General features: G+C 49.7%; 1 protein-coding gene and 1 long non-coding RNA gene across 7 annotated transcripts in view; one reads left to right on the top strand and one right to left on the bottom strand.

The window, feature by feature from the left end:
* RAP1GDS1 (Rap1 GTPase-GDP dissociation stimulator 1) overlaps positions 1–20,223 on the top strand; it is a 178,118-nt gene that overhangs the window by 87,330 nt on the left and 70,565 nt on the right. The window lies entirely within an intron of this gene.
* Positions 3,267–19,335, bottom strand: LOC120406084. Of its 4 annotated transcripts, none has more exons than XR_005599082.1 (6): positions 18,968–19,239; positions 14,055–15,683; positions 12,225–13,631; positions 10,395–11,801; positions 8,564–9,970; positions 3,267–4,480 (listed from the first exon to the last, which is right to left on the bottom strand). It is a non-coding gene; the product is annotated as an uncharacterized LOC120406084 (long non-coding RNA). The 4 variants fall into 4 exon arrangements; XR_005599080.1 differs by lacking the exons at positions 3,267–4,480; positions 18,968–19,239 and adding exons at positions 8,043–8,140; positions 19,264–19,335; XR_005599079.1 differs by lacking the exon at positions 3,267–4,480 and adding an exon at positions 8,043–8,140.

Here is a 20,223-nt window from a genome sequence, read left to right as displayed (position 1 = left end):
AGTCACATAGCCCCCGACCGGTGCTCTACTCTGCAATTTAGATCTGCAGCCTTAAAGAAGTTGCTACTCACCCACATCCTTCTTTCTTCCCACTGCAGGCACTGCATGAAGCATGAAAAGCAAGGAAGTTCACATTTTAATCATCCTGCTATGTCATTAAGAGGGTTTTGGTCCTGTGTGATCTAACATACTCTTTGTGCTGATACATAGCAACTACAGGGACGTCTGTGGCAGAAGGCTTAGCCTTAATTCTATTTCTCCATTTTTGCCACTTCATTTTTTTAATATACTAGTCAGAGTTTGGGGCTCTGGGGATGTTGCAGTTGGAAGTAGAAATTGATGGAGTCCAGTATTTTCTTTGAGCAATAGGAACGTATAAAGTTCTGTGTCTTTGATTGCAGAAGGAACTAAGAATAAATGGGGCAGTCTCTTAGTTTACAGCTCCCAAGCCTCTTGGCTTTCTTGCCTCCTCCTCTCTCTGTTTCAGTTTCAGTGTAATCTCACTTCACCAGACACCCCCGCAAAAAAACCCAATACTGAGCCAAAAACCCCAGCATGGGTTCACACACACCTTTTGTTCTAGATTGTAGTTTATGGTTACAGTTATGTTAATTCAAGGGTGAGCTCACACCTATCAATCTCCATGAGGTTTTAACTCAACCCATAACAACATTTCACCCAGCTCATAACACTATGTTGCCTGCAATGGGCCCGATTGTCAAAGAAACTTGCATTTACATGGTAGTAACACCAGATATGCATTTTTCTGCACTCAACGATTGGTGTCAGTTTTCAGAAGCACTGTACATACAGTGCATGCATACAGGCTGAAAATTAGGCCTTCAAAGAAAGCTTCTCAAGTCCCTTTACAGCAAAGGGATTTTGCAGAATGGCTTTGGAATGCCAGGCTGGCCACCATGTCAGATTTTTAAAGCCATGGTTAAATAGTGTGAAGGCAACTATCTATGTCAGGTCTGCACAACATGCGGACCGTGTGGGCTTACTGTGCGGCCCGCGGGGGGTGAGTAGGCAAGTGGCGGGTGAGGGAGGGAGCCTGAAGAGGTGGGCGGGCAGTGGTGGGGGATGAGGAGGCGAGCCGAGGGGGTGGGGGGCTGAGGAGGCGAGAGGGCGGGCAGTGGCAGGGGCTGAGGAGGCGAGCCAAGGGGGTGGGGGGCTGAGGAGGCAAGTGGGTGGGCAGTGGTGGTGGTGGGGGTGAATAGGCGAGCCGGGTGGGGGGGGCCTGAGGAGGTGAGCGAGGAGTCAGTGGCTGACCTGTTCTACTGATCTGGTCTGGCTCCCGTCCCCTCTCCAAGGGTTGCAGCTGTCTGGAGGTGCCTGCCTGCCAGGCCTTCCTCATTCACACCTCATTCATTCAACAGGGAAGTTGATTACAAAGTTGGGGGAAGAGCTTGTTCTACTTCTAGCAAAAAGACATTTTTCTTTTACCTTAATTATACTACCTCAGGGACCCGCTATAACATAATAACATAAGAATGGCCGTACCAGGTCAGACCAAAGGTCCATCTAGCCCAGTATCTGTCTACCGACAGTGGCCAATGCCAGGTGCCCCAGAGGGAGTGAACCTAACAGGCAATGATCAAGTGATTTCTCTCCTGCCATCCATCTCCATCCTCTGCCGAACAGAGGCTAGGGACACCATTCTTACCCATCCTGGCTAATAGCCATTTATGGACTTAGCCACCATGAATTTATCCAGTTCCCTTTTAAACATTGTTATAGTCCTAGCCTTCACAACCTCCTCAGGTAAGGAGTTCCACAAGTTGACTGTGCGCTGCGTGAAGAAGAACTTCCTTTTATTTGTTTTAAACCTTTTAACATATTAGCAAGGTTCAATACCACTGTTTCAGTGGGGCAGTACTGGGGAAGGAGGGTTTGTTTCCGTTGGGCGGGCGGTGCTGGGGGGGGAGTATTTCAGGGAGGCTGGGCAGCACTGGGGGAGTGTTGTGTTTTGGGGGGGCTTGGCAGCACTGGGGGGGGTTGGCCCTCAGCTGTTTTCTTTGGAGTAATATGGCTCTCTCCGCTTTACGAGTTGTGCAGGCCTGCCCTAGTGTAACTGCAGCTGCTGCACACTTAGACTTTGTTCACCTGCTTTTTCTACACCAGGTGAACAATCACCTAATATTGAGTATTTGCTTTCTAAGTTGCCCACCTTTGAATAATAAATCGTAGGGCAAGGGTAATAAATAGAAAGCACATCCCCATGCACATTTCAATGGAACAAAAAGCATCTGGTATGGGAGAAATGAATTAACAAATGCAAAGAGAGAGAGGCTGTTTCAATTCATTATTCACAATACAGTTTTCTTCACAGCATTAGCAAAATTAATGCCTACATAGTGAATTATATCTTCATGCACCCTACCAAAGTTAATCTCTAGTTCTCTCCCACCCCTATAGCATCTCATTTTTAGTAAAAATTCTGTTTAGTGCTTTTCTTCAGTAGATCTCAAAACACTTTACAAATGAGGTCAGTACAATCATCTCTCCCCCCCCCTTTTTTTTTTTCAATTGGAGGGGGACACTGGCACAGGGAGGTGAAGTGACAACCAAGTGACCCAAGGACAGCCAGTGACCCAGCAGCAGAGCCAGCAATAGAAACCAGGTCACCTGAATCCCAGGCCAGTGCTTTCAACCACTAGACCACACTACCTCACATGTATTAGCATATTGAAAATTTAGTGCACCGTAAAAGTAAATTTCCGAGAAACTTGACATTAAATTAAATATAAAAATATTACATTAATCTACTTTTTACAAAATTTCTGAACGGGAAAGGTGCAGAAACCAGGGGACCTTGCTAGTTTTAGGCCAATCTTATCATAGCCACAATCATATATTGTGCTCAGGAAGTGAGCTCTAGGGCCTGCAGATCTCAAACAATCTATAAGCCCATGAACAGTGAAGGGACCAAACAAAGGCTATCCCTGTGCACCTTAAAGCTCTAGGAGGGCAACCTTATGCACCTAAGTGGCAGTGAGATCTTCATCCTCAAGATCACACTGCAGTCTTCCCAAAACGCGGGATCCAAGAGAAAAATCAAACTTGCACCACTATACGGTACTTACTTCCAAGGACCGCATGAAAAGGGTAAAAAGATGTTAATTAAATTAAATGTAACAATACCAAAATTCTTCACAAGTTTACCAGATTCCTTTTTGTTTAGCCACAGAAAAAATTGAGACTATACCTGAATGTATACATTTTATTAATTGAATTACATAAATAGTAATAAATGCATTCATAAATAAGAAGTTACAGAAAGCAAAGCAATGTGATATGACAATCAAAGTTCAATCCATGCATTTAATATGGAGTAGTCCAACTTTTATCAAATAGGTATAATCAGACCTAGTTAATTCATTTCACACATCATAAAGTGGTTATTTTAGCTAAATCATCTTTATACAGAACAGAATTAACTACCAGTGTAAATCCTTTAATACAGGTTATTGTTCAACACTTAAGTGGCAGAAGTAGAAGTTTTCCACAATTATTGCGCTTTGAAAAGCTCAATAAGGTTTAAGGGATCCCCTAAGCTGCATACATGCTACCCTCTTGAAAGTCTCTGGAGATATCTTTATTCTTCTTTATATGGTCAGCTTCATCCAAGATTTTGGAATTAGGAATGAAAGTAAGAATTGAGGTAGCCAGGTGGGTCTTGCATCCCTGTTGAGCTACAAATTCAAAGCTCAGGGCTTTCAAACACCTACCCGAAATTAACTTTCACACCAGTCAAATTGCACCAAACAGGCAACTTCAGCTTTGCCCTCTAAATACATCTACTTATGTACGTATACAAAAACATCTAAAATTGCCAACAATTCACACTAAACCAATACAAGAAAAACAGTCATAATCACAAAATACTGCACCTCTACCCAAATACCAAGACTTAACAGAAAAATACCTACCTAAAACATCCACATCATCATCCTCTGAATTCAATAAGCATAAAAGACTATTAAAACACCACTATTGCCATGTCCACCAATGGACACAACTACTAAAAACACTCTAACTTCTGACACAATAGGTGCAAAGTTAATATTGATTGTGTGGTACACTTTGGTTGGTGAGACCGTTTAAGTAGAGTAGGTGTTTGAAAGTTGTGAAGTGCAGGAAGTAACTGCCAGATGCCAGAACATTTAGTTTTGTTTGGTTCCTTTATAGAAATGTGTGAGAAATACACAAGTTAGGCGTTACCTGGAGTAAATGTTAATTTTGTGAACCTTAACTTTTTTTGAGGAGTTTGGGGGACAGAATTGTGGGTGAGTGGAGAATACAAATGTATGCCTTCCCTTCAGTCACATCTTTGCACATCCAGTAGGAAATAATGACTTAATAATAATAGGAAGCAATCATTCTATAGAACTTGTATATTGAAGATCTCTGAATTTCAGATTCACAGTTATGCCTTAGTACTGACACTTGCTTCTTCTCCACTTGTGCTTCAAGATGCCTGAAACAGAGAGAGGGAGCACAAGGCGTGTGTAAGTGAGATCCCCTTTCGACAACGCCGCTTCCAGCACGGAAACTAAAGTGCCAGTTACTGATACAGTGTTCTTTTCTGCATCTGAAAACAGTCTGGAGATATAGGTCCAAGACAGTCCTTTGTGGTCCTTACTTCCACATGCATTTCCCCCTCCTCCCAAGCTGCACTGGCTGAGAAAAGTCCTGGACCCATCCTCTAAAGCCACAATCTCCAGATTTCCCCTTGACAATTATTTCACCAGGCAGTCTCCATCCAAAATCAAGAGGAAATAAATGATGAAGGGCAGTAAGGAATTAATTGACATGTGTTCCTAAAGCAATGGGACAAGGTGTACTGCCTGGAATGACTTAGTCCAAAAGCACTACAGGACACTTCCTTTTGCAACTTACCACCAATAGCATGTCAGCTGTCCAAGAGTCCAAGAAGGGAGTAGAAAGCGGGAGACTTGGCTGCAGAATTCCAGGCATGTTGGAAGCGCTGCTTGAAAGGCCGGAACTCTGGACACAGTTTTATGGGGGCACCATAAATAGTAGCTGATGAGACCTGTACCCTGTTTACAGGGTGCTCATTCAGGGCAGTGGCTGCATTTGGCCTAGTGCCAAGAGACTAGAGAGCAAAGACCCGATCCCTGATGACAGGGCGGTCCTTCGCAGCAGGCTGTAAAGACAGCACGAGGCCAAGAGAGCCAAAGGGCCTCGGAGACGCAAACCCTAGTTACAGGGAGGTCAAGCTGCCCATGTTACGGAAATGATTCTAATCCCCCAGATTTCAAAAGCGAGATGCAACCGGTCCCCTCATTACAGGGTGGTCGCTGGCATTAGCCAAAGAGGAGAGACCATAACCTGAATTACAGGAAGGTGAAGCTACGAAAGTACCAAAGAGCTTGATATGTCCCATTCTAGTGAGTCTTGTAACATGGACCCTAATTACAGGGTTGTCACGCTGACTAATGGGGCAGAGCACGGCATAAAGCCAAATGAGCAAGTGGGCAGAGACCCGGGCCCTAGTTACAGGGTGGTCACATTGCTCAGTTTAACAAAGAGCTCAGTGCCCCTCCACATTTAGGGGGAGGTGACTGGCACCCTGATTACAGGGCAGTCTCTCCCACTAACCAGCTAACGGAGACCCAAAGGGCCACGGAGATGCAAACCCTAGTTAGTGGGAGGTCAAGCTGCCCATGTTATGGAAATGATTCTAATCCCCCAGATTTCAAAAGCGAGATGCAACCTGTCCCCTCATTACAGGGTGGTCGCTGGCATTAGCCAAAGAGGAGAGACCATAACCTGAATTACAGGAAGGTCCAGCTGTGAAAGTACCAAAGAGCTCGATATGTCCCATTCAGGAGAGCCTTGTGACATGGACCCTATTTACAGGGTTGTCACGCTGACTAGTTGGGCAGAGCACGGCGTAATGCCAAATGAGCAAGTGGGCAGAGACTCGGACCCTAGTTACAGGGCGGTCACATTGCTTAATTAAAGAAAGAGCTCAATGCCCGTCCACATTTAGGGGGAGGTGACTGGCACCCTGATTACAGGGCAGTCACTCACACTAGCCAGATCACGGAGCAGAATGTCCAAATACACAATGGCATAGACCGGGACCCAGCTTACAGGGCGGTCACGCTGCTCAAGGTATTAAAAGGCTCGAGATTCCCATACAGTCTAATTACATGACCTGAGGCCTGATTTGAGGGAGGTTACTGTGCCCAGAGTTCCTTTCCTTTTCCTCCATCTTCTTTTCTTCTTTGTGTATGGCATTCCTGACACTTCTTTCTTCTCCACTTGTGCTTCCTGGTGCCTGAAACAGAGAGAGGGAGCACAAGGCGTGTGTAAGTGAGATCCCCTTTCGACAGCGCAACCTCCGGCACGGAAACTCAATGTCAGTTACTGATACAGTGTTTTTTCCGCATCTGAAAACAGTCTGGAGATATAGGTTCAAGACAGTTCTTTCTGGTCCTTACTTCCACATGCATTTCCCCCTCCTCCCAAGCTGCACTGGCTGAGAAAAGTCCTGGACCCATCCTCCTGTAAAGCCACAATCTCCAGATTTCCCTTTGACAATTATTTCCCCAGGCAGTCTCCATCCAAAATCAAGAGGAAATAAATGATGAAGGGCAGTAAGGAATTAATTGACATGTGTTCCCAAAGCAATGGGACAAGGTGTACTGCCTGGAATGACTTAGTCCAAAAGCGCCACAGGACACTTCCTTTTGCAACTTACCACCAATAGCATGTCAGGTCTCCAAGAGTCCAAGAAGGGAGTAAAAAGCGGGAGACTTGGCTGCAGAATTCCAGGCAAGTTGGAAGTGCTGCTTGAAGGGCCGGAACTCTGGACACAGTTTTATGGAGGCACCATAAATAGTAGCTGATGAGACCTGTACCCTGTTTACAGGGTGCTCATTCAGGGCAGTGGCTGCATTTGGCCTAGTGCCAAGAGACTAGAGGGCAAAGACCCGATCCCTGATGACAGGGCGGTCCTTCGCAGCAGGCTGTAAAGACAGCACGAGGCCAAGAGAGTCAAAGGGCCTCAGAGACGCAAACCCTAGTTACAGGGAGGTCAAGCTGCCCATGTTACGGAAATGATTCTAATCCCCCAGATTTCAAAAGCGAGATGCAACCTGTCCCCTCAGTACAGGGTGGTCGCTGGCATTAGCCAAAGAGGAGAGACCATAACCTGAATTACAGGAAGGTGAAGCTACGAAAGTACCAAAGAGCTTGATATGTCCCATTCTAGTGAGTCTTGTAACATGGACCCTAATTACAGGGTTGTCACGCTGACTAATGGGGCAGAGCACGGCATAAAGCCAAATGAGCAAGTGGGCAGAGACCCGGGCCCTAGTTACAGGGTGGTCACATTGCTCAGTTTAACAAAGAGCTCAGTGCCCCTCCACATTTAGGGGGAGGTGACTGGCACCCTGATTACAGGGCAGTCTCTCCCACTAACCAGCTAACGGAGACCCAAAGGGCCACGGAGATGCAAACCCTAGTTAGTGGGAGGTCAAGCTGCCCATGTTATGGAAATGATTCTAATCCCCCAGATTTCAAAAGCGAGATGCAACCTGTCCCCTCATTACAGGGTGGTCGCTGGCATTAGCCAAAGAGGAGAGACCATAACCTGAATTACAGGAAGGTCCAGCTGTGAAAGTACCAAAGAGCTCGATATGTCCCATTCAGGAGAGCCTTGTGACATGGACCCTATTTACAGGGTTGTCACGCTGACTAGTTGGGCAGAGCACGGCGTAATGCCAAATGAGCAAGTGGGCAGAGACTCGGACCCTAGTTACAGGGCGGTCACATTGCTTAATTAAAGAAAGAGCTCAATGCCCGTCCACATTTAGGGGGAGGTGACTGGCACCCTGATTACAGGGCAGTCACTCACACTAGCCAGATCACGGAGCAGAATGTCCAAATACACAATGGCATAGACCGGGACCCAGCTTACAAGGCGGTCACGCTGCTCAAGGTATTAAAAGGCTCGAGATTCCCATACCGTCTAATTACATGACCTGAGGCTGATTTGAGGGAGGGGACTGTGCCCAGAGTTCCTTTCCTTTTCCTCCATCTTCTTTTCTTCTTTGTGTATGGCATTCCTGACACTTCTTTCTTCTCCACTTGTGCTTCCTGGTGCCTGAAACAGAGAGAGGGAGCACAAGGCGTGTGTAAGTGAGATCCCCTTTCGACAGCGCAACCTCCGGCACGGAAACTCAATGTCAGTTACTGATACAGTGTTTTTTCCGCATCTGAAAACAGTCTGGAGATATAGGTTCAAGACAGTTCTTTCTGGTCCTTACTTCCACATGCATTTCCCCCTCCTCCCAAGCTGCACTGGCTGAGAAAAGTCCTGGACCCATCCTCCTGTAAAGCCACAATCTCCAGATTTCCCTTTGACAATTATTTCCCCAGGCAGTCTCCATCCAAAATCAAGAGGAAATAAATGATGAAGGGCAGTAAGGAATTAATTGACATGTGTTCCCAAAGCAATGGGACAAGGTGTACTGCCTGGAATGACTTAGTCCAAAAGCGCCACAGGACACTTCCTTTTGCAACTTACCACCAATAGCATGTCAGGTCTCCAAGAGTCCAAGAAGGGAGTAAAAAGCGGGAGACTTGGCTGCAGAATTCCAGGCACGTTGCAAGCGCTGCTTGAAGGGCCGGAACTCTGGACACAGTTTTATGGAGGCACCATAAATAGTAGCTGATGAGACCTGTACCCTGTTTACAGGGTGCTCATTCAGGGCAGTGGCTGCATTTGGCCTAGTGCCTAGAGACTAGAGGGCAAAGACCCGATCCCTGATGACAGGGCGGTCCTTCGCAGCAGGCTGTAAAGACAGCACGAGGCCAAGAGAGTCAAAGGGCCTCAGAGACGCAAACCCTAGTTACAGGGAGGTCAAGCTGCCCATGTTACGGAAATGATTCTAATCCCCCAGATTTCAAAAGCGAGATGCAACCTGTCCCCTCAGTACAGGGTGGTCGCTGGCATTAGCCAAAGAGGAGAGACCATAACCTGAATTACAGGAAGGTCAATCTGTGAAAGTACCAAAGAGCTCGATATGTCCCATTCTAGTGAGTCTTGTAACATGGACCCTAATTACAGGGTTGTCACGCTGACTAATGGGGCAGAGCACGGCATAAAGCCAAATGAGCAAGTGGGCAGAGACCCGGGTCCTAGTTACAGGGTGGTCACATTGCTCAGTTTAACAAAGAGCTCAGTGCCCCTCCACATTTAGGGGGAGGTGACTGGCACCCTGATTACAGGGCAGTCTCTCCCACTAACCAGCTAACGGAGACCCAAAGGGCCACGATGACGCAAACCCTAGTTAGTGGGAGGTCAAGCTGCCCATGTTATGGAAATGATTCTAATCCCCCAGATTTCAAAAGCGAGATGCAACCTGTCCCCTCATTACAGGGTGGTCACTGGCATTAGCCAAAGAGGAGAGACCATAACCTGAATTACAGGAAGGTCCAGCTGTGAAAGTACCAAAGAGCTCGATATGTCCCATTCAGGAGAGCCTTGTGACATGGACCCTATTTACAGGGTTGTCACGCTGACTAGTGGGGCAGAGCACGGCGTAATGCCAAATGAGCAAGTGGGCAGAGACTCGGACCCTAGTTACAGGGCGGTCACATTGCTTAATTAAAGAAAGAGCTCAATGCCTGTCCACATTTAGGGGGAGGTGACTGGCACCCTGATTACAGGGCAGTCACTCACACTAGCCAGATCACGGAGCAGAATGTCCAAATACACAATGGCACAGACCGAGTCCCAGCTTACAGGGCGGTCAGGCTGCTCAAGGTATTAGAAGGCTCGAGATTCCCATACCGTCTAATTACATGACCTGAGGCTGATTTGAGGGAGGGCACTGTGCCCAGAGTTCCTTTCCTTTTCCTCCATCTTCTTTTCTCCTCTGTGTATGGCATTCCTGACACTTCTCTCTTCTCCACTTTTGCTTCATGGTGCCTGAAACAGAGAGAGGGAGCACAAGGCGTGTGTAAGTGAGATCCCCTTTCGACAGCGCCACCTCCGGCACGGAAACTCAATGTCAATTACTGATACCATGTTCTTTTCCGCATCTGAAAACAGTCTGGAGATATAGGTTCAAGACAGTTCTTTCTGGTCCTTACTTCCACATGCATTTCCCCCTCCTCCCAAGCTGCACTGGCTGAGAAAAGTCCTGGACCCATCCTCCTGTAAAGCCACAATCTCCAGATTTCCCTTTGACAATTATTTCCCCAGGCAGTCTCCATCCAAAATCAAGAGGAAATAAATGATGAAGGGCAGTAAGGAATTAATTGACATGTGTTCCCAAAGCAATGGGACAAGGTGTACTGCCTGGAATGACTTAGTCCAAAAGCGCCACAGGACACTTCCTTTTGCAATTTACCACCAATAGCATGTCAGGTCTCCAAGAGTCCAAGAAGGGAGTAAAAAGCGGGAGACTTGGCTGCAGAATTCCAGGCAAGTTGGAAGCGCTGCTTGAAGGGCCGGAACTCTGGACACAGTTTTATGGAGGCACCATAAATAGTAGCTGATGAGACCTGTACCCTGTTTACAGGGCGGTCATTCAGGGCAGTGGCTGCATTTGGCCTAGTGCCAAGAGACTAGGGAGCAAAGACCCGATCCCTGATGACAGGGCGGTCCTTCGCAGCAGGCTGTAAAGACAGCACGAGGCCAAGAGAGTCAAAGGGCCTCAGAGACGCAAACCCTAGTTACAGGGAGGTCAAGCTGCCCATATTACGGAAATGATTCTAATCCCCCAGATTTCAAAAGCGAGATGCAACCTGTCCCCTCAGTACAGGGTGGTCGCTGGCATTAGCCAAAGAGGAGAGACCATAACCTGAATTACAGGAAGGTCAAGCTGTGAAAGTACCAAAGAGCTCGATATGTCCCATTCCAGTGAGTCTTGTAACATGGACCCTAATTACAGGGTTGTCACGCTGACTAATGGGGCAGAGCACGGCATAAAGCCAAATGAGCAAGTGGGCAGAGACCCGGGCCCTAGTTACAGGGTGGTCACATTGCTCAGTTTAACAAAGAGCTCAGTGCCCCTCCACATTTAGGGGGAGGTGACTGGCACCCTGATTACAGGGCAGTCTCTCCCACTAACCAGCTAACGGAGACCCAAAGGGCCACGATGACGCAAACCCTAGTTAGTGGGAGGTCAAGCTGCCCATGTTATGGAAATGATTCTAATCCCCCAGATTTCAAAAGCGAGATGCAACCTGTCCCCTCATTACAGGGTGGTCACTGGCATTAGCCAAAGAGGAGAGACCATAACCTGAATTACAGGAAGGTCCAGCTGTGAAAGTACCAAAGAGCTCGATATGTCCCATTCAGGAGAGCCTTGTGACATGGACCCTATTTACAGGGTTGTCACGCTGACTAGTGGGGCAGAGCACGGCGTAATGCCAAATGAGCAAGTGGGCAGAGACTCGGACCCTAGTTACAAGGCGGTCACATTGCTTAATTAAAGAAAGAGCTCAATGCCCGTCCACATTTAGGGGGAGGTGACTGGCACCCTGATTACAGGGCAGTCACTCACACTAGCCAGATCACGGAGCAGAATTTCCAAATACACAATGGCACAGACCGGGACCCAGCTTACAGGGCGGTCACGCTGCTCCAGGTATTAAAAGGCTCGAGATTCCCATACAGTCTAATTACATGACCTGAGGCTGATCTGAGGGAGAGTACTGTGCCCAGAGTTCCTTTCCTTTTCCTGCATCTTCTTTTCTTCTCTGTGTATGGCATTCCTGACACTTCTTTCTTCTCCACTTGTGCTTCATGGTGCCTGAAACAGAGAGAGGGAGCACAAGGCGTGTGTAAGTGAGATCCCCTTTCGACAGCGCCACCTCCGGCACGGAAACTCAATGTCAGTTACTGATACAGTGTTTTTTCCGCATCTGAAAACAGTCTGGAGATATAGGTTCAGGACAGTTCTTTGTGGTCCTTACTTCCACATGCATTTCCCCCTCCTCCCAAGCTGCACTGGCTGAGAAAAGTCCTGGACCCATCCTCCTGTAAAGCCACAATCTCCAGATTTCCCCTTGACAATTATTTCCCCAGGCAGTCTCCATCCAAAATCAAGAGGAAATAAATGATGAAGGGCAGTAAGGAATTAATTGACATGTGTTCCCAAAGCAATGGGACAAGGTGTACTGCCTGGAATGACTTAGTCCAAAAGCGCCACAGGACACTTCCTTTTGCAACTTACCACCAATAGCATGTCAGGTCTCCAAGAGTCCAAGAAGGGAGTAAAAAGCGGGAGACTTGGCTGCAGAATTCCAGGCAAGTTGGAAGCGCTGCTTGAAGGGCCGTAACTCTGGACACAGTTTTATGGAGGCACCATAAATAGTAGCTCATGAGATCTGTACCCTGTTTACAGGGTGCTCATTCAGGGCAGTGGCTGCATTTGGCCTAGTGCCAAGAGACTAGAGAGCAAAGACCCGATCCCCGATGACAGGGCGGTCCTTCGCAGCAGGCTGTAAAGACAGCACGAGGCCAAGAGAGTCAAAGGGCCTCAGAGACGCAAACCCTAGTTACAGGGAGGTCAAGCTGCCCATGTTACGGAAATGATTCTAATCCCCCAGATTTCAAAAGCGAGATGCAACCTGTCCCCTCAGTACAGGGTGGTCGCTGGCATTAGCCAAAGAGGAGAGACCATAACCTGAATTACAGGAAGGTCAAGCTGTGAAAGTACCAAAGAGCTCGATATGTCCCATTCTAGTGAGACTTGTGACATGGACCCTAATTACAGGGTTGTCACGCTGACTAATGGGGCAGAGCACGGCATAAAGCCAAATGAGCAAGTGGGCAGAGACCCGGGCCCTAGTTACAGTGCGGTCACATTGCTCAGTTTAACAAAGAGCTCAGTGCCCCTCCACATTTAGGGGGAGGTGACTGGCACCCTGATTACAGGGCAGTCTCTCCCACTAACCAGCTAACGGAGACCCAAAGGGCCACGATGACGCAAACCCTAGTTAGTGGGAGGTCAAGCTGCCCATGTTATGGAAATGATTCTAATCCCCCAGATTTCAAAAGCGAGATGCAACCTGTCCCCTCATTACAGGGTGGTCACTGGCATTAGCCAAAGAGGAGAGACCATAACCTGAATTACAGGAAGGTCCAGCTGTGAAAGTACCAAAGAGCTCGATATGTCCCATTCTAGTAAGACTTGTGACATGGACCCTAATTACAGGGTTGTCACGCTGACTAGTGGGGCAGAGCACGGCGTAATGCCAAATGAGCAAGTGGGCAGAGACTCGGACCCTAGTTACAGGGCGGTCACATTGCTTAATTAAAGAAAGAGCTCAATGCCTGTCCACATTTAGGGGGAGGTGACTGGCACCCTGATTACAGGGCAGTCACTCACACTAGCCAGATCACGGAGCAGAATGTCCAAATACACAATGGCACAGACCGGGACCCAGCTTACAGGGCGGTCACGCTGCTACAGGTATTAAAAGGCTCGAGATTTCCATACAGTCTAATTACATGACCTGAGGCTGATCTGAGGGAGAGTACTGTGCCCAGAGTTCCTTTCCTTTTCCTCCATCTTCTTTTCTTCTCTGTGTATGGCATTCCTGACACTTCTTTCTTCTCCACTTGTGCTTCATGGTGCCTGAAACAGAGAGAGGGAGCACAAGGCATGTGTAAGTGAGATCCCCTTTCGTCAGCGCCACCTCTGGCACGGAAACTCAATGTCAGTTACTGATACAGTGTTTTTTCCGCATCTGAAAACAGTCTGGAGATATAGGTTCAAGACAGTTCTTTGTGGTCCTTACGTCCACATGCATTTTCCCCTCCTCCCAAGCTGTACTGACTGAGAAAAGTCCTGGACCCATCCTCCTGTAAAGCCACAATCTCCAGATTTCCCCTTGACAATTATTTCCCCAGGCAGTCTCCATCCAAAATCAAGAGGAAATAAATGATGAAGGGCAGTAAGGAATTAATTGACATGTGTTCCCAAAGCAATGGGACAAGGTGTACTGCCTGGAATGACTTAGTCCAAAAGCTCCACAGGACACTTCCTTTTGCAACTTACCACCAATAGCATGTCAGGTCTCCAAGAGTCCAAGAAGGGAGTAAAATGCGGGAGACTTGGCTGCAGAATTCCAGGCAAGTTGGAAGCGCTGCTTGAAGGGCCGGAACTCTGGACACAGTTTTATGGAGGCACCATAAATAGTAGCTGATGAGACCTGTACCCTGTTTACAGAGCGCTCATTCAGGGCAGTGGCTGCATTTGGCCTAGTGCCAAGAGACTAGAGAGCAAAGACCCGATCCCTGATGACAGGGCGGTCCTTCGCAGCAGGCTGTAAAGACAGCACGAGGCCAAGAGAGTCAAAGGGCCTCAGAGACGCAAACCCTAGTTACAGGGAGGTCAAGCTGCCCATGTTACGGAAATGATTCTAATCCCCCAGATTTCAAAAGCGAGATGCAACCTGTCCCCTCATTACAGGGTGGTCACTGGCATTAGCCAAAGAGGAGAGACCATAACCTGAATTACAGGAAGGTCCAGCTGTGAAAGTACCAAAGAGCTCGATATGTCCCATTCAGGAGAGCCTTGTGACATGGATCCTATGTACAGGGTTGTCACGCTGACTAATGGGGCAGAGGACGGCGTAAAGCCAAATGAGCAAGAGGGCAGAGACCCGGACCCGAGTTACAGGCGGTCACATTATTCAATTAAAAAAAGAGCTCAGTGGCCCTCCACATTTAGGGGGAGGTGACTGGCACCCTGATTACAGGCAGTCATTCACACTAGCCAGATAACAGAACAGAATGTCCAAGGACACAATGGCACAGACTGAGACCCAGCTTACAGGGCGGTCAGTCTTCTTAGGTTTCCACAGAGATCGATATCTCCCAGAAGACAGATAGATTTAGTCTCTCCCGTAATTAGAAAATCATGACTCCTATTAACCTGCTGATGTGGCATGGTGTCAAAATAATGAAGGGGAGAGACCAAAACCCTCGATAGATAGTGGTGAAGTTGCCCTGGTACTAGGAGATCCTGTATTTCCTTTGACCTAAATCACCCTTATTAAAGGTCAATCTTTGCCATCAGCCCACTAATAGGAACTGAACCTAAAGAAATCAGAAATGGAGAGCGATTATCCTGTGCAGTAAAACATGCTATCTGAGCTTTTACTCTTTCCTTTTGTGGGGAGGAGGAGGATAAATATAATAATACACATTGAGCTCTTTTTCCAATTCTGAGAATAAATAAAAAACACTGCAGTGATTTAACTGAAAGAACTGAAAATAAAGAAATAAATATATAAATATATATGTTCACACCCATTCGTATCACATTCATTCACCTACACATACATACAAAACAAAGGGGGAGTTCCCAGAACAGAAAGAGAGCTGATTGCAATAGGTCACTTGACCCACAATGTTAAACTTGACCCATGTTCCTCTCCTCCAAAAGGAAAGGGAAAAGGCATAAGACCTGGACTCTGCTTACAGGGGGGTCACGCTGTTCAAGGGATTAAAATGCTCAAGATCCCCATGCAGTGTAATTAGATAACCGGAGGCCTGATTACAGGCAGGTTACTGTGCCCAGAGTCCCTTTCCTTTGCCTCCATCTTCAGTGACTTCTCTTCTTTCTCCCCCTTGGCTTGACATTCCTCAACTTTTCTTCTTGTCCACTTGTGTTCAAAGCTGCCTGAAACAGAGAGAGGGAGCACAGAGGCATGTGTTAGTCAGACACCTTTACAACAACTCCACAACTCTCAGATAAGGATTTTCCCCTCCTGAGTCAGAAAAGTACCAAATCTTTCATGCTGAGCTCCTTCTCCTGCATCACCTCAGCCATTCCGGGCCAAGTTCCGCCCCGCCCCTTAAGAGTCACCTCAGCATTTCCTGCCCAGGCTCTGAACCCCCCTCAGCTTTTCCCACCCAAGTGTCGGACTCCTTCTCCTCTAACACCTCAGCTTTTCCCGCCCAGGCTCCGACCTCCGCCTCCTTCAGAGTCATCTCATCCTTTCCCACCCAGGCTTTGACACCCCCCCCACTTTAGCATCATCTCAGCTTTTTCCACCCAGACTGACACTCCCCCTTGAAAGTCACCTCAGGTTTTCCTGCCCAGTCTCCAACCCCTGCCCCTCCCTTCAGAGTCACTTCAGCCCATCCTGCCTAATTTCTGAGCCCCTCCCCTGGTGTCACCTCACCCTTTCCCTCCCAGGAGCTGAGCTCCTCTTCCGCTGCCACCTCAACCTTTCCCACCCAGACGTCGAGCTCCTCCTCAGGTGTCACCTCAGGCTTTCCCGCTCAGGCTCCGACCCACCCCCTTAAGAGTCACCTCAGATTTTTAGGCCCAGGCTCTGACAGCCCTCACATTTCAAAATCACCACAGCCTTTCCCACCCTGGCTCTGAACCACCCCCTTCAGTGTCAGCTCAGCCTTTCCCGCCCAGACTCTGACACTCCCCCTTGAGAGTCACCTCAGGTTTTCCCGCCCAGTCTCCAACCCCTGCCCCTCCTTCAGAGTCACTTCAGCTAGTCCTGCCTAATTTCTGAGCCCCTCCCCTGCTGTCACCTCACCCTTTCCCTCCCAGAAGCCAAGCTCCTCTTCCGCTGCCACCTCAGCCTTTCCCGCCCAGACGTCGAGCTCGTCCTCAGGTGTCACCTCAGCCTTTCCCGCCCAGGCTCCGATCCACCCCCTTAAGAGTCACCTCAGCCTTTCCCGACCAGGCTCCGACCCACCCCCTGCAAAGTCACCTCAGCATTTCCTGCCCAGGCTCTGACCCCCTCCCTCAGCTTTTCCCGGCCAAATATCGGACTCCTCCTCCTCTGCCTCCTCAGCTTTTCCCGCCCAAGTGTCAGACTCCTCCTCCTCTGCCACCTCAGCTTTTCCCGCCCAGGCTCTGAAACACCCGTCCCTTTAGCGTCACCTCAGCTTTTCCCTCCCAGACTCTGAGACTCTCCCTTGAGAGTCACCTCAGGTTTTCCTGCTCAGTCTCCAGCCCCTGCCCCTCCTTTCAAAGTCACGTCAGCTACTCCTGCCTAATTTCTGAGCCCCTCCCCTGCTGTCACCTCACCCTTTCCCTCCCAGGAGCCAGGCTTCTCTTCCACTGCCACCTCAGCCTTTCCCACCCAGACGTCGAGCTCCTCCCTCAGGTGTCACCTCAGCCTTTCCCGCCCAGGCTCCGATCCACCCCTTCAGAATCACCTCAGCCTTTCCCACTCTGGCTCTCAACTACCCCCTTCAGAATCACCACAGTCTTTCACGCCTAGGCTCTGACACCTGTCCCCCTCTTACACACTTCAGAGTCACCTCAGCGTTTCCTGCCCAGGCTCTGACCCCCCCCTCAGCTTTTCCCGCCCAAATGTCAGTCGCCTCCTCCTCTGCCACCTCAGCTTTTCCCGCCCAGGCTCTGACACACACACACCCTTTAGCGTCACCTCAGCCTTTCCCGCCCCTGTCTCTGACACCTGTCCCCCTCGTACACACTTCAGAGTCACCTCAGTGTTTCCTGCCCAGACTCTGACCCCCCCTCAGCTTTTCCCGCCCAAGTGTCGGACTCCTCCTCCTCTGACACGTCAGCCTTTCCCGCCCAGACTCTGACACTCCCCCTTGAGAGTCACCTCAGGTTTTCCCACCCAGTCTCCAACTCCTGCCACTCCTTTCGGAGTCACTTCAGCTACTCCTGCCTAATTTCTGAGCCCCTCCCCTGCTGTCACCTCACCCTTTCCCTCCCAGGAGCCAGGCTTCTCTTCCACTGCCACCTCAGCCTTTCCCACCCAGACGTCGAGCTCCTCCCTCAGGTGTCACCTCAGCCTTTCCCGCCCAGGCTCCGATCCACCCCTTCAGAATCACCTCAGCCTTTCCCACTCTGGCTCTCAACTACCCCCTTCAGAATCACCACAGTCTTTCACGCCTAGGCTCTGACACCTGTCCCCTTCTTACACACTTCAGAGTCACCTCAGCGTTTCCTGCCCAGGCTCTGACCCCCCTCCCCTCAGCTTTTCCCGCCCAAATGTCAGTCGCCTCCTCCTCTGCCACCTCAGCTTTTCCCGCCCAGGCTGTGACACACACACACCCTTTAGCGTCACCTCAGCCTTTCCCGCCCCTGGCTCTGACACCTGTCCCCCTCGTACACACTTCAGAGTCACCTCAGTGTTTCCTGCCCAGACTCTGATCCCCCCTCAGCTTTTCCCGCCCAAGTGTCGGACTCCTCCTCCTCTGACACCTCAGCCTTTCCCGCCCAGACTCTGACACTCCCCCTTGAGAGTCACCTCAGGTTTTCCCACCCAGTCTCCAACTCCTGCCACTCCTTTCGGAGTCACTTCAGCTACTCCTGCCTAATTTCTGAGCCCCTCCCCTGCTGTCACCTCACCCTTTCCCTCCCAGGAGCCAAGCTCCTCTTCCGCTGCCACCTCAGCCTTTCCCGCACAGACGTCGAGCTCCTCCTCAGGCGTCACCTCAGCCTTTCCCGCCCAGGTGCCAAACCCACTCCTCTGGGATCACTTCAGCACTTCCCCCTACCTCGTTGATCTACCTCAGACCTTTCCCGCCTCAGCTCAAGCCCCATACACCAACTTGTGCCACCACATCTCTTTGCCCATCCTGCTGCCTCAAATCACGTTCCTCACCCCCTTGTGCAACCTCAGCATTTCCCTTCTGAACTTGAACCCTTCCTTATGCCCTGACCTCTCTGTGCCTGGCTGGAGCCCTGCCCTCTGGTGCCCAGTCACATGCTTCTCACCCCTCTCCTCGAGTTACCTCAGTGCTTCCTGCCTCAAGCCCAACCCTTCCCTCTGCTTGTGCCCCTTCTGTGGGTTTGCCCCCAGCCTCCTACTGCCCTCTCAGCATTGCTCCTTCCTCAGCGCCTTCTGCCTGCCCCATGTTGCAGTTTCCCAAACAACCCACATTCCGTCTACCGCTGCCTCAGACTTCCCGCCAGAGCCAGCTGCTTCCCGCCGTCTCATCGCGGCGCTCCAGCCTCACCTTTGCCCCTCCTGCCACCTCACAACCCGGCCACCCGCTCCTCTTTCTCAGGCAGTGCCTGTCGCTGCTTCCCATCCGGCCTCCTTGCAGTGCCTGCACCACTTTCAGCCTAAGCCACAGTCCCTCTCATGCTGCCATGTGGAAGCCTGGTCCGAGCCCCCCGCCTCTGAGGTGCTTGTTTCATCTGGTCCCAACCAGTCTGATGTTCTCGGGGTAGCGGGGCCTCCTGCAAGGCTCTACTGGCTGTGGGCAGCTCCTAGTGCCGCTTCTCCCCGTTGAGCCCACCATCCTCTAACCTGAAGTCTCGCCTCAGTCTCGAGCTGATTCAGCCTCTCTCTCACACTGAACGCCCTCCCTCTTGAACCAATTCCCGCCCAGTCTGAGCCCCGCCCCCTGGTGGAGCCCCATGTGGGCTCCGTCCAACCTTTGTATCTGCAACTAACTTTTGGAGTCCTGGTGCCATGGTGGCAGCAGGGCAGCGATGCACAGAGCTGCCTCCAGAGGCGTGAGGGGCAGATCTCACCTGTGAGGCTTCCCATGGCAGCCCCCACACTGAGCCTGCCCTGGCCTCTTCCTATAGGGCAGGAGGAACCAAACCACCCCCTGCTGTCCCTCAGCAGTGCACAGAGCCTGCCTGCACCTGCTTCCCCACTGTGCCAAGCTTGGCCCCATCCCTGCTGCTCAGGCTTTAGTACCAAGCCCACCATGGCTTCCCTCATCCCCAGCAGCGTGGGGCCATCGCAGGCTGTGACGATGCAGTTCTGGCGGGACCCAACTGAGAGTGCCAATTCAGGACAAATCGCTTAAAAAAGGGCAGTTACAGCCCAAGGCTGGGGTTTTTCCACCTCTAAGGCAAACCAAACCAGCCAAAGAGGACTTTGGTCTCACCCCCACTGGCTAACCACAAGTCACACAAGCAATTCCCTTAAACACTCCAGTTTCCCAGTATCACCACTAGTGCTACTCGTCCTGGGGACGAATGGTTATGAAAACCAACACCCCAATAAAGGAAAAAGGTTCTCTCAATCCCAAAGAATCAAGCCCCAGACCCAGGTCAATATACACATCACATCTTCCCCACAAATCACGCTGTTGCCAATCCTTTAGAATCTCAAATCTAAAGGTTTATTCATAAAAGGAAAAAGATATAGATGAGAGCTAGAACTGGTTAAATGGAATCAATTACATACAGTAATGGCAAAGTTCTTAGTTCAGGCTTGTAGCAGTGATAGAGTAACTGCAGGTTCAAATCAAGT

Source organism: Mauremys reevesii, linkage group 5 (assembly GCF_016161935.1).
Source record: "Mauremys reevesii isolate NIE-2019 linkage group 5, ASM1616193v1, whole genome shotgun sequence".
Lineage (NCBI taxonomy): Eukaryota > Metazoa > Chordata > Testudines > Geoemydidae > Mauremys > Mauremys reevesii.
The sequence above is the reverse complement of the archived record's forward strand: the minus strand, read 5'-3'. Positions and strand labels throughout refer to the sequence as shown.